Here is a 16,360-nt window from a genome sequence, read left to right on the forward strand (position 1 = left end):
CAGAGAAAAATCCTTAGCTTCTTGTTTGAGTTCCACCAGGGGGTCTCCCAATGCAAAATTAGTAATAGAGTTATTAATGGACAATAACAAGCAGGTCACAATTGCAGTGGCTAATTTTGCTTTTGCTGCTAAAAAGCTTAGAGCAGCGTACGTAAACTCCCTATGAAACCAACTTGGTGACGTACTCAAGTTTTAAGTCTTCTGATTTTAAAACATTTTCTTGTAATCCATTGTGCCAAATCATGTTTGATTGTTTTTATTCTGTTATTTTTATGATGCAACGGCCTATGGCTATATGCAAATAAAGGAAATTGATTGACTGACAACAGAAGATTTATGTAACTTTACAGTTGACAATGAGGACATTGAACTTGTCAAGGATTATCAATACCTTGGCACAGTCATTAACCAAAATGGAGACAATAGTTAAGAAATTGTTTTGATTCTTGTTTTGATGGTTTTTTAGTCTAATTATGTTTTAATTGTAAGCCGCCCTGAGTCTTTTGAGAAAGGGCGGGGTATAAATATTTTAAATAATAATAAAATAATAAAAAATCAGAAGAAGGCTAGGACTGGGGAGGGCAGCTATGAGAGAAGTAGAAAAGGTCCTCAAATGCCAAGATGTATCACTGAACACTAAAGTCAGGATCATTTAGACCATGGTATTCTCGATCTCTATGTATGGATGTGAAAGTTGGACAGTGAAAAAGGTGGATAAGAGAAAAATCAACTGTTTGAAATGTGGTGTTGGAGGAGAGCTTTGCACATACCATGGACTCTGAAAAAGACAAATAATTGGGTGTCAGAACAAATTAAACCAGAACTGTCACTAGAAGCTAAAATGATGAAACTGAGGTTATCATACTTTGGACACATCATGAGAAGACTTGATTCACTAGAAATGACAATAATGCTGGGAAAAACAGCAGGGAGTAGAAAAAGAGGAAGGCCAAACAAGAGATGGATTGATTCCATAAAGGAAGCCACAGACCTGAACAGACAAGATCTGAACAGGGTGGTTCATGACAGATGCTCTTGGAGGTCACTGATTCATAGGGTCACCATAAGTCGTAATCGACTTGAAGGCACATAATAACAACAACCCTTCTTCCAGAGGATTTTCAACTTTGAGCAATCTGGCCCCAACCTATTACCATCTAAATGGACATGTGGCAATAAGACCCTTAAACCCAGAGTATAAAATTCCCTAACTGCACCACTGGATGTCAGTTAAACTATATGTTTAGGAAAGCAGACATAAGACACATTTTTCTTTTCCTTTCAAGCTTTTAAGAGAGACTGTAAAATGTTATCTAATGGAAATATTTATATAATCTATTGATGCGACAGGAATGAACCAATATGACTCTCTGTACTAATTAAAAATGCAGAACAGCAGATCATAAATGATAATAAAGATAAGATGCATAATCAGTGTTCTGAAGTAAATGTAATATGAACAAGCATCTCATATTGTTAGAGGTGTTATATTTACATGACGGGCTTATGCAGCAATTATTTAAAATAGTTGCTTTTAAAAAAAAACTAAAGTGGAATCTTTCGCTCCCAAATGACTCGAAGTGTTAAACATGCCAACAACTGTGCTATTCCAATAAACATTACTTCTTCTATCTCTGGCAATGAAACTAGCATAGCAAAAGCTCTACCTATATTCTCAGAGGAGTTAGCAATTAGCCTTTCTTGGGCTAATTTATTTTTAATACCTTTTTATGAAATTCATGTACTGAAGTGGCTGTCTGTGTTTTAAATATTCAAAACAACACAGGGAATTAATTTACGTAAAATGAAAGAACAAATAGGCAGCCAAATAATTACAGCTGAAGTATCTGCTCACCTAGAGTTTATTGTGCAGTTGTGAAGCAAATAATAGCATTGTTTCCAGAGGCCTGAACGTTGCTAGGTTTCAAAGGTTGACTATATTAAATCTCTGCTTGTTGTTGTTGTTGATATGTGCCTTCAAGTCGATCACGACTTATGGCGACCCTATGAATCCAGACCATAAACCATGTACAGAGTAACTTAGTTTTATACTACATCATGAAAGTACATGTTACTTTAAAGCGTAAACAAAACAAACCAATCATGCCCCAAAGAGGAAAGAAGAAAGGATAACAAGGGATAATGGAAACGAATGCAACTACAATTTACACTTCATTGCAGTTTTTTCTTTATTTCTCCCATTTACAGACCGACCTTCATCATGCAAACGTGATCCCTGGGCCTTTTCCCAACAATGCACAAAATGAAAATGGACTGCCTTCAAGTCGATTCTGACTTATGGCGACCCTATGAATAGAGTTTTCATGGTAAGCGGTTTTCAGAGGGGGTTTACTATTGCCTTCCTCTGGAGCTGAGAGGCAGTGACTGGCCCAAGGTCACCCAGTGACCTTCATGGCTGTGTGGGGATTCGAACCCTGGTCTTCCAGGTCCTAGTCCAACACTCTAACCACTATGCCACACTGGCTCTGCACAAAATACAATAATACATTAAAATAACAGCTATTAAAAACAACCCTATTAATAAAAACAAGCAATAGAACAACAGCATGAGAACAATAAAGTCAAAGAGTGGATACTAATTTACTCCAACTGGCAATGAGGGAGTAAGCGAGGGCTTTGAGAAAAGGCAGGCTTTGATAGTGAGACCCACGTTGTCACACTCCAGGCTAATAACTTGGGTTCCCTTTTACTTCAGACCATCAGAACTTGCAATGGACCAAGCCAAATGCAGACCACCAGCTAGGGATCGTGGCCCACCAAGTGCTTGACAATACCAATTTTTCCAAGCCCTAGGAAGCAGAAAAACAGGAGCCCATGCTGAGCCATTGTACATGAACAGTGTTTGGCTTAGCAGGTCAATTTAATCTCCCTCTAATTAAGTTGCTCAAGTATTAGAGAGGATCCTCACAGAAATGCTTCTTTTAAATCTCAGCATCTCCCCGTAAGCTGTCCCTCATCACTTTCACATGGATTTAAATATTACCCTGATTCTTCACCCAGGCACACTTTTCATTCTTCAATTTACACATAAGTAGACCTACAGGGTAGTCTTTCTAGGACACTGTCACAAACTGTCAGCCTTCCAATGTCACCAAATTTCAGACAGTTACCATTTATCATTTTCCTTCTGGAAACAAAAAACCACTTGGGGTTAAAATATACCCCAGAAATTCATTGAATTTAGCCATTTGGGTCCATTTTGACCCCAGACAATGTTAGCGGATAGGGGTAACAAAAGATCCCACCATTTTTTCATAGAAAGAAAAGTCTTCATAGGTAACCAAAGTGCACAGGAATCAAGTTACCCCTTCCATTTTTACAATCAGTGGGTATTATAAACCTTTCTTTGCCTAAGTCCTCCCCCCCCGCCCAACGTTCTGGGAAACATAGGGTAACCCTCTTGATTTAATGCCAATCTAGGAATACCAGGCAAATTGCATGTAGGCTGGTTGTCTGCATTCAAAGGAGGGCGTTTTCCCCCTTTTGTCAATCTAGCAGGGCATACCAAGCGGACAGCAGGCAGGTTAGCTGTCTGCATTCAAAGCAGGGTGTTTTTCTCCTATTGCCAATCTATCTGGGCATACCAGAGGAACTGCTGGGCAGAAGTCTGCAGCTCAGAAAAATTCTATGTCCTCTAAATAAGGGTTTCCTTGCTCTGGGTATAAACAAGCACACTGGTACTGACCTCTCGCCCCAATGGTTTCTAGGGATTAAAAAATAACCCCACGTTACTATTGGAAATCTCACTGCGGTCAAAATACACCCCCAAAACCATTAATGTTGTTTTTTTCTCCGAATCAGGAAAAGGTTAAAGCAAAATGTTTACTTAAAAAAAAAAAAAAGAGGCAAACTATAATAATTAACACTGGACATTTTGAATGAAACTAGTATAAAGTTTTATGGTGCATGATTTACAACAGAAATAAAACACAGAACTGATAATGCATATTTATTATAACAGAAGTTCAATCCTGAAAAGACAGAAGTTATTCTAACTGGAAAAAACCCCTCCCAAGAAATGGTAAATTTACCTTCACTGGATGGTGTTCTTCTTCCACTTAAGACCCAAGTTCGCAGCCTTGGCATAATTCTGGATTCAACTCTGTCCCTAAAACCTCAGATTGCGGCTATTTCCAAAGCGGCTTTTGCTAAATTAAGACTTGTCCGTCAGCTCCGACCTTTCCTTAATATGTCTGATCTAAAAAAAGTGACCCAGGCCTTAGTAACCTCGCGGCTGGACTATTGTAACTCCTTATATGTTGGCCTCCCTGTTAGATCTCTTCGGCCACTTAAGTTGGTACAAAGAGCAGCAGCCAGAATGATTACGCGAACTGGCCTTCGAACTCATACTACGCCTCTCCTTTTTCAACTACATTGGCTTCCTATTGAACTCCGACAACAGTTTAAAATTCTGGTTCTAACTTTCAAAACCTTACATGGACTAGCGCCGTCATACTTGTCAAACCGAATTGTAGAATATAAACCATATCGGCCTGTGAGATTGATAAATGAGCATACTCTCATTATTCCATCAACTTTTACTGTCCGTCAAATGGCTACCAGGAAGAAGGCTTTTTCAATTGTAGCCCCTACGTTATGGAATAATCTACCACCTCAGATACGGCTCTCCTCCTCTCTTATTGATTTTCGATGCCAGACTAAAACATTTTTATTTCAACAAGCTTTTAATACCTAAATGGCACTGACACAGCCGTTTTAATGTTTAACATTTTATCTGTTTTTAGCTGTTTTGTTCTATGTTGTTTGGTAATTGGATTATGTTTATTTGTACGCCGCTCTGAATTCCGAATCTCGGAACTAGGGCGGGATATAAATCCGTTAAATAAAATAAATAAATAAATAAATAAATAAATAAATAAATAAATAAAATACAACACAAAAGATTTAACGACGCCTATACTGACTTCTTGGAATTTTTTATAAAGCTACTTGTGTGATAATAATGATGATCATTAAAGTACCATTTTAAAACAAAGTTTTAATTCAGAAAAAAAGAAATTCATATTGAACAACATCAACACACCCAAATACTGGGACTTTTTGATCTTAGGGATTTTACTATTAAAACCTGGACCTTTGAAACTGAGAGCACCTTGACAAAATCTTGGCTTTACAAAAAATAGTAAACCCATGTATGAAATGCATGAAAAATAAAGGACATCTTTACGCATACTGTTAACATCATGTTTGCTGCCACACGAGCTCAAACAAATTATATGATCATATATACGCAAATGTATATACAGTACTATAAAATACTCACCAACTTTTTGCTTCACTCACCCGAATCTCATGTGACCCTCAATAATTTAATCTCATGCTAATACTTCCCCTTCACACGGTATCAGTGGCTTACTTCCACTGATAGGATTGTGTGGTAAAATGAAATCTCATATTGCCTGGAGGTATTTTTTTAAAAAACTTTTTTTAGCTTTCAGATATAACAAGAAATGGTAGAAGAGTATATCAAATATGCAATCCATTAAGTATGGTGTACGCAACCCCTCTCTTCAAGTTTCTTATCTTAAAGGTGTACAGAAAAATAAAGATCAGTATAGGACCCATTTCCACACCACCAAGTCTCTCCATAAAATTCCCCCTGAGGCAGTGCCAAAGGGCCATCAACACCATCAGTGGACTATGAAATAAAGACATACCATTGTCCTAGGAAGTCATCCTCCCCCTTCATACATTGTGTTGCTTGCATTTGTTTTGTCAGTTTTCCCAGTAAACCATTTGTTGTTGTTATATGCCTTCAAGTCGATTACGATTTATGGCGACCCTATGCATCCTTTGGATGTATTCATAGGGTTTTCATGGTAAGAGGTATTCAGAGGTGGTTTTACCATTGCCTTCCTCTAAGCCAACAGCACCTGGTATTCCCAGGCAGTCTCCCTTCCAAGTACTCACCAGGCCTGACCTTGCTTAGCTTCTGAGATCAAACAAGATCAGGCTTGCTTAGGGTAGTATAGCTGTAGGCCAGTAAACCATACTGCCAAATTAAATGTTTCCATTCCTGAAATGTGCCTCCACCTTCCATTTTCCACTTGTGAGCTATATCCTGCCCAGTTACAATGAAGCATCTCTCTATAGGGCACATCCTCATTTATATAATCAAAACCAGTTAATAATGCAAAGGTAGGTGTTGGTTCTATGCTGTACCCAACCTACTACAGCCTGGAGGGAATTTTAACTAGATTCAAATGGCCAGAATGAGTGACTGGTTGCAAATTTTGGAGGTTTGGGGGCGGTAGTATTTTCTCACTCTCTGACCTCTTCAAGTACTTGAAAGGTTGTCACACAGAGGAAGGCCAGGATCTTTTCTCAATCATCCCAGAGTGCAGGACATGGAATAATAGGCTCAAGTTACAGGAAGCCAGATTTCAGCTGAACATCAGAAGAAACTTCCTGATTGTTAGCGCAGTATCACAATGGAATGGTGGTGGGCTCTTCAGCACCAGAGGCCTTCAAGAGGCAGCTGGACGGCCACCTGTCGGGTATGCATTAACTTGGATTATTGCATTGAGCAGGGGATTGGACTCAATGGCCTTATAGGCCCCTTACAACTCTACTATTGTTTGATTCTATGACTGGTTGCCATGTTATGGTCTGCTGAGAGTGTCATCCACTTGGCAAATCAGAATAGCAAGAGAACACAGGGAAGTCTTCCTGTAGCAGTTTCATAAGAGAGGAGCCCTCCTCCTTCAGAGATCCAATAAAACTCATATCAGGATATCTTCCAGAAGTGCTAGACGATTGTTTCCGTTCTGGAAATACATTTTGGATGCTCAGGGATGAGTAGGTGTGCTTTTAATGTTAGGTTTGCTTTAATATACCTTGTATAACAATATTTTGATGCTGTTACCTTATCAACCTTTGAGGATAGGCCAGGTGGACACATAAATATTATACTGAAAATTTATCAGGTATATTATTTTTTGATTCCAGCCATAACTTAGTACTCCTCATGTAGCCAGAAAAACATCAGGGAGAGTTCTTATTAGTATATCTGCAAGCAACACAGGATTGTTATAAATCTAGCCCAAGTGATCCACATTTCAATTAGAACAAAAGATATAGTTGCCACAAAATGAGTTGACTACATTTTAGATTGAATTACCCCACCCTTTTAATCAGTCTCCTTTGCTGGTTTGCCAGGCTGTATGTTATTTATCAATACTTTCCTGTACATTCCCTTGGGGTGCCATTCCATGGCCTCGCCATAAAAACGTCATATTGAGAGCAACTGCCCCTCTATTACTGTTGATAACATCTAATTGATATGTCAAACCACTAAGGAATGCAGTAAATTGTAGCACCACCTCCAAATGGAAAATAAACAAGTCAAAAGATAAATCAGCACCTGCATTTTGCAAAATGTGTAACACAGTAGTTTGTTAATCATTTATATCCAGCCACTGGTTAACCCAAGCTTGGGAAAGATGACAACTCAGCTTTTGGTATAACTTTTGTCAAGACTGAACTGCAGAAATGATGACGTGGCTTACTTCCAAGCAAGCATGCTTGGGATTGCACCCTAATATCAGAGTCCTGCATATTCTCCTGTACCTTCCCATACCTGCTTACAACAGGTATGGGGAACCTTTGGTCCTCAAGATAATGCTGAACTACAAGTCCCATTTGCCCTAGCAGGCATGACGAATAGCAAAGGATGAGGAGAGTTGTGGTTCTGCAACATCTGGAGGGCCAAAGCTTCCCTATACTGGGCTTACAGCCTCAGTTGAAACTCTTGTTTTATGACCACACAGGTATATCTGATGGTTTTGGCTTAAATCCATAAACAGGACACCGTCTATTCATGGAAAGGCTTGGGATTTCACTTGAGGATCCCACTGGAGGAATGGGGAAGGCAACTTCCACCAATTCTCTTATCTCTACAATCCCCGTTCCAGAAACTTACCGAATTGTCCAAAGCAATTTTTTTTGGGGGGTGGGGGATGCAGGAGGCTTTAGTGGGAAGGCAGAAAAACAGAATTAGGTGTTTCCCATTCTTCCAGTGGGAGAAGCATCCCATGAGCAGATTTCTACTCACAAGAGGCTCCCTCCAGCAGAAAGAAATTCAGGATTGAAACCTACATATTTATATGCTGCCACAACAGTCTTAGGGCTAGTGCAGCTACTATAGGGCTCTTGGTCCCTAAATAATAGTTTAGAGATTGTAAAAGGGCCGTGAAGTCATGTACACAATCCCAAAACTCTAATCTCTTACACAATTTATTTTCCTTCTCCAAGGATCTTAGGTAACATACAATATTCTTACCTTGCCCATTTTATCCTCAGAACAATGATACAATGTAGGGTGTGGGGCACTGAACTTACCTATAAGTTAATACTAATCAGAGTTGGCTATTCAGAAGGGTTTTGTAATGTGATCAAAACTGTGTTTACCATGGTGAATGGAAAGTGCTCATATACTCTTAACAAAGGTTACAAATTGAGAGGGCAATTCACACAAGGGAAGGGATAGAAAGCAGGGAGGGAATGCCCCCAAAAGCCTAACACACCCTTCACTAATCTGAGGCTCTTCAGATGTTTTGGACTACAACTCCCATCAGCCCCCATGATCAATGGCCAATGGTCAGGGATGATGAGTCTAGTAATCTAAACATCTAAGGGCTCCAGGTTGAGGAAGAAAGTCCCAACTGGCCTAATAGATGTGAATGTGAAAGTAATTTGGGGATATCACCATATCCTGATACTAAAAGATTTTTTCCATTTTCGAGGAGGCTGTAGTTTGAATAAAAAAATTCTGAACTTCAATAAAAAGGATATATAAAAACTGGAAAGGCTATGAATAAAGAAAAAATGATTTAGGGGCAGAGGTATGAGAAAAGATTAAAAACTAAATAGTGGCTTCAATTTGTTAAGGTGGAGAGAGGAATAGGATGTCTATAAGTTCAATATTTCAAGAATGAATTCAAAGGGGAAGAGGGACTGCTGGAGATGCAAGGAAGATAGTAAATTGCAATGAGGTAAAGGGAAAAACATCAGCTAATGACAGCTATCTTTTAAATTATGGAATAGTTTCCCATGGGAAGTAGTGAAAGCCGTATCGTCTGAGACACATGCAACTGGCCTGACAATAACACTCTAGGAAATATACTGTAAGGAATAATCTCAAAGTAAACCCACAGGGGAAAATTTGAAGATCTAATAATTCTTTTACTTCTCTGATTTCTGTGATTCATGTATTTAATTTGTACTGGTAAAAACTTACCTAGAATGAATCAATAGTTTAATATTGTGCAAGTTTTACTGCATTTTGCCAGACAGGTGGGTGGTGTTAGAAAAGCCACAGAAGTTGCACATGAGCAGTCAGTACAACATTGTGACTTTCAAAAGTGCAAATAATGTACTAATTAGGACTAGTACTGTGAAATAGAATGGAAGGCTTTGCCTAAAAGATTTTAAAGAGCTGTTATTGGATTCTTTATTACTGAAGACATACTTCGAATGGAAATCTACTACCTAGCAGGTGTTCTTTGGGCAGTTTCTGCTAAAAAGGCTGTTATATAAAACTACTATGCAGCCATTACCACAACACCAATATGCAAATTTGAACATCCTTTCCAATAAATCAGAAAGTAGCCCTATTGGATTATTAATTTGTGTAGCTGGTTATTCAATTTTTAAAGAAAGATGTTACACTCTTTGGAATGAATTTCCACCAGATTCTGTTAATTCAGTAAATACTGTTCCAGAGGATGATTATTAAAGAATGAACAAGGGAATGACTACAAAATTCTAATAGTTATCATTAAAGACTGAGACTAAAGATGTCCTACTCATATCTTATGTTACTTTTATCAATTTCAATACAGAAGGTCTTCCACAATCAGATAAAGTAATGAGAAGTCTCCCCTCTGATTTCTGAGTACCATTTGTGATGGCTGTCTTAGCTTTGGAAGAGGGAACCAGTTATTTTCTGTGTGGAAAATGGGGAACATAGGTTGCAGCTTTTGAAATCCTGGGGATAATACCTAACTCTGAAGGCAATTTATTGTCCAGAATTTTTTTTTAATCATTTAAGAAGTAATGCATATACACTAACCCTATGCACACCTGCTTCCCCCTCCCTCTCCCTTCCATGATCTACATGATTAGTAAATTTTTGGGTTTTGCCAAAGGATCCTAGAGATCGGCCAAATTCCTGGAGGATATGGTTACTAAGCATCATGATTATGTATTACATCCGGTATAAGGAGCACTGTGCTGGGGAAAATGGCTGGAAGAGTGCTATTGCCAGGGCCAGCCCCAGGCATGCCGGGGCCCTTGGGTACCAGCCTGCCCTGGGCCCCTCCGTGATCCGTGGAACTTAAGCATCCACGAACCGCAAGACAGGAGCTTCCGTGCCGCCCGCCATCCCGCCGCTACACCTACCTTTCCATTGTTTTTTGCGGCACGCGCAGGTTTGCCATCAATCAAGATGCGGCAGAGGTTTCCCTAAGGGGATGAAGCCTCTGCCGCCATCTTTGTTGATGGCAGTAAAGCGCGCGTGTAGCACGCATGCGTGCCATCAGCCAAGAAACCTCGGCTGCCATATTGATTGATGGCAAATCTGCGTGCCACAAAAAACAACGGAAAGATAGATAAAGCAGGGGGATGGCGGTCCGCGGATGCTTCCGTTGATCACGGAAGGAGAGTGGAGGGGCCCCTGTAGCTCCAGGGGCCCTCAAGCCAGTGCCCCACCTGGCCGCCCTTTGGAACCAGCCCTGGCTATTGTGCTTATATCCTGCTTCTGGACTTCCCATAGGTGTCTTAGTTGAGCAGTGTAGGAACACAATGCTTGACTAGATGGATCTTTGGTTGATCCAGCAGTACTCTTCTTATGTTCTTGGCTGTCATTGCATCTGAACTGTCAAACTATGATTATATGTATCCTGTAAAACAGGACTGAAAACCAAAAACACACAAGTGAAGGACTCATGGTCTTTTATTTGAATTATGTGGGTTAGGGACATGTTCCTAATGATTTTTATATATATAAATAAGGAATATACACATATATCTTTACAGGTAGAATGTGAAAAATGAGTTGAATATTAAGCAAATTGAAGATCTATGAATGTAGGTGATTCTTGTCTTCTCTATGGTGAATTGTTCCAAAAAAGAATCTCTACCTTTCTCTCCACTTCCTAGAAAAGAAAACACGCTTTGGAAATATATGGTTTAACTGAGTGTTTTTATAATGCAGGAAGAGAGAATTTTGAAACATTTAAATATGCCTGTCCCTTGAGCCTGGAAGATGGGCCTTCATGTATATTTCTCTAATGCATGTGTCTCTAATTTTCTACCAAGGAAGATTAGCAAGTTGAAATGCATCCAGCAATTGAGGCTCTGATGAGAGAGTTCTACCGTGACAGTTTTGCTTACCTGTATGAGTTAAAACAATAAATGCATACTTTTGCTATTTCTGCATCAGTAGAGTTTACAGTCTTACTATATCTTAGTCTAATAACATATAACAATTTCCAACACTATTTTATAATGTAACTTTTTGAATAATATTTTTAAGGTATGTTGTGATTTAAAAAATGTTCTCTACATTTTTATTCCCTGTGTAGTGCAGAAATTTTTTTTGTTAGAGACTATTTTGCTTATAGCAACATTACATTTAAGTGATAGCACATGATTCATGCATTTTTTATTTTTTGCTCAGAAGAATATGTAACAGACATTAATCTGTACCTTCTATGACAATAATACAGTTTCTGATAACTGTTAAAATACATGGTCAAACAATAAAGGTAGGCAGCAAGCTCCAACGATAAAAATAATAAGATATCATTTTTAAGTTCATAAAATGAGATTAGAAAGGAGACTTGGAGTGGGAAAATTGGGGACAGTTTTATTTCTCTTGATTCTGAGTCATAACTCAACATTTTTGCAGTAACCGTTAATATTTCATAACTTTTTAATATTTTGAAAAGCCCCTACTGAGTTACTTTAGAGGCTTTGGAGCTCAAGGAACAGAGAGTCTGTTTTTCATCTCTTGTACCACTGAATGTGAAGGGACGTCCAAGACTTGAGGAACTCCTGACCTAGGTTGGAGTGGACTTAAGGAATGGTGGTAGCATTCTAGCTTGCAGGGTTGGTTTTACCCTGGTTATCTGGCACCTTCTACACCAAGCCCCTCGGTGGATCGGTGGATATTTGCAGGGAGACCAAAATGCTTATTTACAAAGCTACTGCGCTACCGACCTTACTGTACGCCTGTGAAACATGGACCATTCATAAACGCCACTCCCAGCTTCTTGAAAGATTCCACCAACACTGCCTCTGGAAAATTCTGCAAATTACTTGGGAAGGCAGCTGGACTAATGTTAGCATTTTGGAAGAAGCAAAGACTACCAGTGTTGAAACAATGATCCTTTAACATCAACTTCGCTGGACTGGCCATGCTGTTCGAATGCCTGATCACCGTCTTCCAATGCAGCTACTTTATTCCCAGCTTAAGGATGGAAAACGGAATATTGGTGGACAGCAAAAGAGGTTTAAAGACATTCTTAAAGTGAATCTAAAAAAATGTAACATGTACATCGAGAACTGGGAAGTCTTGACCCATGAACGTCCCAGTCCCAAATGGAGGTCAGCTATTATCAAAGGTGCTATGGACTTTGAAGAAGCACGAATACAGGGCAAACAGGACAAACAAGCTAAGCGGAAGGCACATCAAACAAATCCTCATCTCAACCATCTCCCATCTGGAAACCTACGTCCTCACTGTGGGAGGCTGTGTGGATCCAGAATTGGCCTCCACAGTCACTTACAGATCCACTGTTAAATACCTTATCTTGGAAGACAATCTTACTCGGCCACGAGTGATCATCAATGACTACACCAACAAGGTTCTGGCCCCAGGGTTTTGGGACCAGCAGTCCCTGACACCAACAATTTATAATAAGCCACAATCCCTGTTTAATGGCAGATCAGTTATACATCTAGGGTGGTATTCAGATAACATTTTGCACTATCACAAGGATTAGCAATTTCTGCCCCTCTCCTTTCCCTCCATGCACCTCATGCTGTCCCCAAGTCTTCTCTGGAGGGTTGGGGGAATTCCCCAAACAGATATGGGAGTATGGGAGCAGGAGAGGGGCAGATTGTTCTGTCACACAAGGAGAAATTCTTGCTCTGATGGAACCCTAGCTTTAGTGTTATGTTGAATACAGCCTCTAGTATCCTGCCCATTAATTTTACCTTTGAGTTTAACAAACTGTATAAGCCAGTGGCCATGGTGTTTTGCATTTCAGCCTTGCATTTGCTTTCATATAGGTTTGATGCCTTGCCTATACTTAAAAAACACTATTTGACGCCAGGGAGACATTATACAGTGCTGCCAGTCAGCAAAGGAGCATGCCATTGCCATTTCTATTCAGAATGAGCACTGTGTGGATCAAATGAGAAGACAATTAGGAAACTCACTATAGTAACGGATTCCAGTGGGGCTTCCCTTTGAAGGCACACTTTCCCTTCAGTTGCACTAGAGAGTTCCCAATAAGGAACATGCTAATGCAGCCAATCCCAGTGGGCTCTCAGCAGGCCTTGCTTGCAATTAGTAGCTTACTTTAAGCTCCTTTTGTCCCTTTGTAGCTGCATCTTTACTTGCCCATCTGATGTCACATATAACATCAGTCGTGGGGCAGGTAGGCATGGTTTGGGGAAATCAAACTGGGACCCGGGGCCCAGCCTAACTAGGCTTGTTAGCCAGGTTCCCCACACCTGCTCTAAAAGGTACAGTCAAGCAGGATTTTCTGTAATACCATAACAATACCTTTAGATATCCAAATTGATTCAAAGTCATAATGATTTAACAGATGTTCTTTCTGGGTATTTTGCCTTTAATTATGAAATATGGGATTAGTAGCAAACCATTCAGAGTCCAGAGCATTTCAACAATATATTCTCCTTTGTCAGTGCCATGCTATTTTCTTCAGGTTGAAGAAGCTAATGCAGTAGACCCAGAGCTTGGAAAAGTTACTTTTTTGAACTATAACTCCCATCAGCCCCAGCCAGCATGGCCACTGGATTGGGCTGATGGGAGTTGTAGTTCAAAAAAGTAACTTTTCCAAGCTCTGAGTAGACCCTACTGGCACTGAGGAAGGACACCTGTTAGAGGTCACATTTAGACTCATTTCCTAGAGCCATCTCCAGGCACTGCCATCAAAATTTCCAGAGAAGTAGCTAATTGGTAAAAGGGTCTTCCCCATGGTGTCTTGCTCTGTGCAGCAGATCCTAAGTAGTGACAGAATTAGGACTTTACTGTGTTCAGGCTGAGAGGGTGTGAAGCCAGCAAATTACTTAAACTTCTGCTGGCAATCTTTTAGTGCAACAGTTAATTCAAGCTCCTGCCTACTATAGAACATTGGTCAAGGCATTCCTGAAACCACCATGCGACCTTCTCTAAGCCTTGTAAGAAACCAGTCAGAATAATTGCTAAAGGGCTCTGGCTGGGTCCCTAAGTAAATTGCTGCACCTACCCTCTGAATACAGGCATACCCCGCTTAACGTCACGTCACTTAACGTCGCCTGGCTATAACATACATGCTCCATATGCCTGTATTTCTCTAGAAACGCAGCGTAGCAGCAGAGGCTTTAGCACGTGGGGGTGGAAATAGATGCGATCGCACCACCACAAATCAGCTGGGAGGCGCCATCATGATCAGCTGGGAGGCGCGGCAGCGCAGCAGGGCAAATGGAGGCAAACTCCCGACGGCTGTAATTATGCACTTGTGAAGGCCTACAAAACGTTATGTGAGGGCGGTGAGGGCGGCGAAGAAGCAATACTTTGCTGCCTCCATTCAGTCATCTTGTGACCGCCCAGCGGAACTCTATAAAGTTGTCCGGGGACTTTTACACTCTGGTCCTCCGGATGCAATATTACCATCAACGGCCCGCTGTAATGAGTTTGCGAGGCACTTCCAAGATAAGATCATAAACATCCGTCGGGACCTTGACTCCAACATTGTAACAGTTGAACCTAATGAGGTGTCCAGAACACAGTCTTGTCCTGTTTTACTGGATGAGTTTTTTTTTTTTTTACAATAATTTTTATTCAAATTTTCATAAAACATAGAAAACAAAATCATAAAACATTCAAAGACAAAAAACAAAACAAAACAAAAATGATTAAACAAAAAAAAATAAAATGTTGACTTCCCATTTGTCACATATCAAATCAGTTATAGGTCTACAATATATAACAATCCTGTCTCTTAAATCATATTATAAAATCACTTTCCTCCAGTAGTTATCTTAATTAATCATCAAATCTCATAAACATTACTTTATTCTTTGCACAAAAAGTCAAAGAGAGGTTTCAATTCTTTAAGAAATATATCTATCAATTTTTCTCCAAATAAACATGTCAATTAATCCATCTCGTTAATAATTATAATAATCTTATTGTCATAACCATAGTCCAAATAAACATTTCGATTAATCCATCTCATCAGAATCTGTTAGGTCCAATAATTTCAATAGCCATTATTCCATTATCCCTATTAGTTCCATCTTCCATCTTCAATAGTCCTGTTAAGTCCAGTAATTTCAGTGTCCAATCTTCCATTATCAGTATTCCATAATAATCTTGCTGTTGTAGCCATAGTCATATAATAAGAGTCTGATGGGAATTTCCTCTATCCCAAATATTTTCTTGCCATCCATTCTGAATAAGTTGCTGAAATACTGTTGTAAAGTCATATCTGTGTTCTTCTTTTTTACAAAATGCACTGGCTCATCTCTTAAGAGTTTTTCCATTGTCACATGGCTGCAGTTAATTCCATAGATTTTCTCTATATCAAGCTCCATCACATCATTCCAGTCCAGAAGATTATCCAAGCCATTGATAACTTTATCTCTAATATCTTCATTAATTTCTTCAGAGATAACGTTAAATTCCAAACAGTAGATTTTATTTCTAAAATCCATAAACTCCAGATCTTTTTCCAATTCCACATTTGTTCCAATCTCCGGGGCTTGTATCTTCCCTTTATTTTTTCTTTTCTCATCTCTGATCTCATTCTCCTCTCTCACAGGATCCCCTATTTCTTTAAGCTCCTGCGTCATTTTGCTCAGTTCAATTTTCAGCTCCTTACTACCCTGTCGCAGGGTTTGTTTCGTTATCTCAATCTCATCCATTATTTTCTGAAACATAATTACTTCCAGATTCTCAGCCACTTTCTTGATTGCCATTTTTAAAACCACGAAAACAAAGCAAAACAAAAATAAAGAAGAACCACTTCTTATTTCAGCAACAATTGGGTTAATATTCCAGGCTTGATGACATCACAGTATA

The 16,360-nt window shown here is 39.5% G+C and overlaps 1 protein-coding gene and 1 pseudogene across 3 annotated transcripts in view; both read right to left on the bottom strand.

Annotated features, from left to right (window-relative positions):
* The window catches only part of BTBD9 (BTB domain containing 9), a 299,604-nt gene that overhangs the window by 34,769 nt on the left and 248,475 nt on the right, over positions 1 to 16,360 (bottom strand). The window lies entirely within an intron of this gene.
* On the bottom strand, positions 5,904 to 6,022 carry LOC133384666 (5S ribosomal RNA; annotated as a pseudogene).

The sequence above is a fragment of the Rhineura floridana genome, chromosome 4 (assembly GCF_030035675.1).
Source record: "Rhineura floridana isolate rRhiFlo1 chromosome 4, rRhiFlo1.hap2, whole genome shotgun sequence".
In the NCBI taxonomy this organism is placed as follows: Eukaryota; Metazoa; Chordata; class Lepidosauria; order Squamata; family Rhineuridae; genus Rhineura; species Rhineura floridana.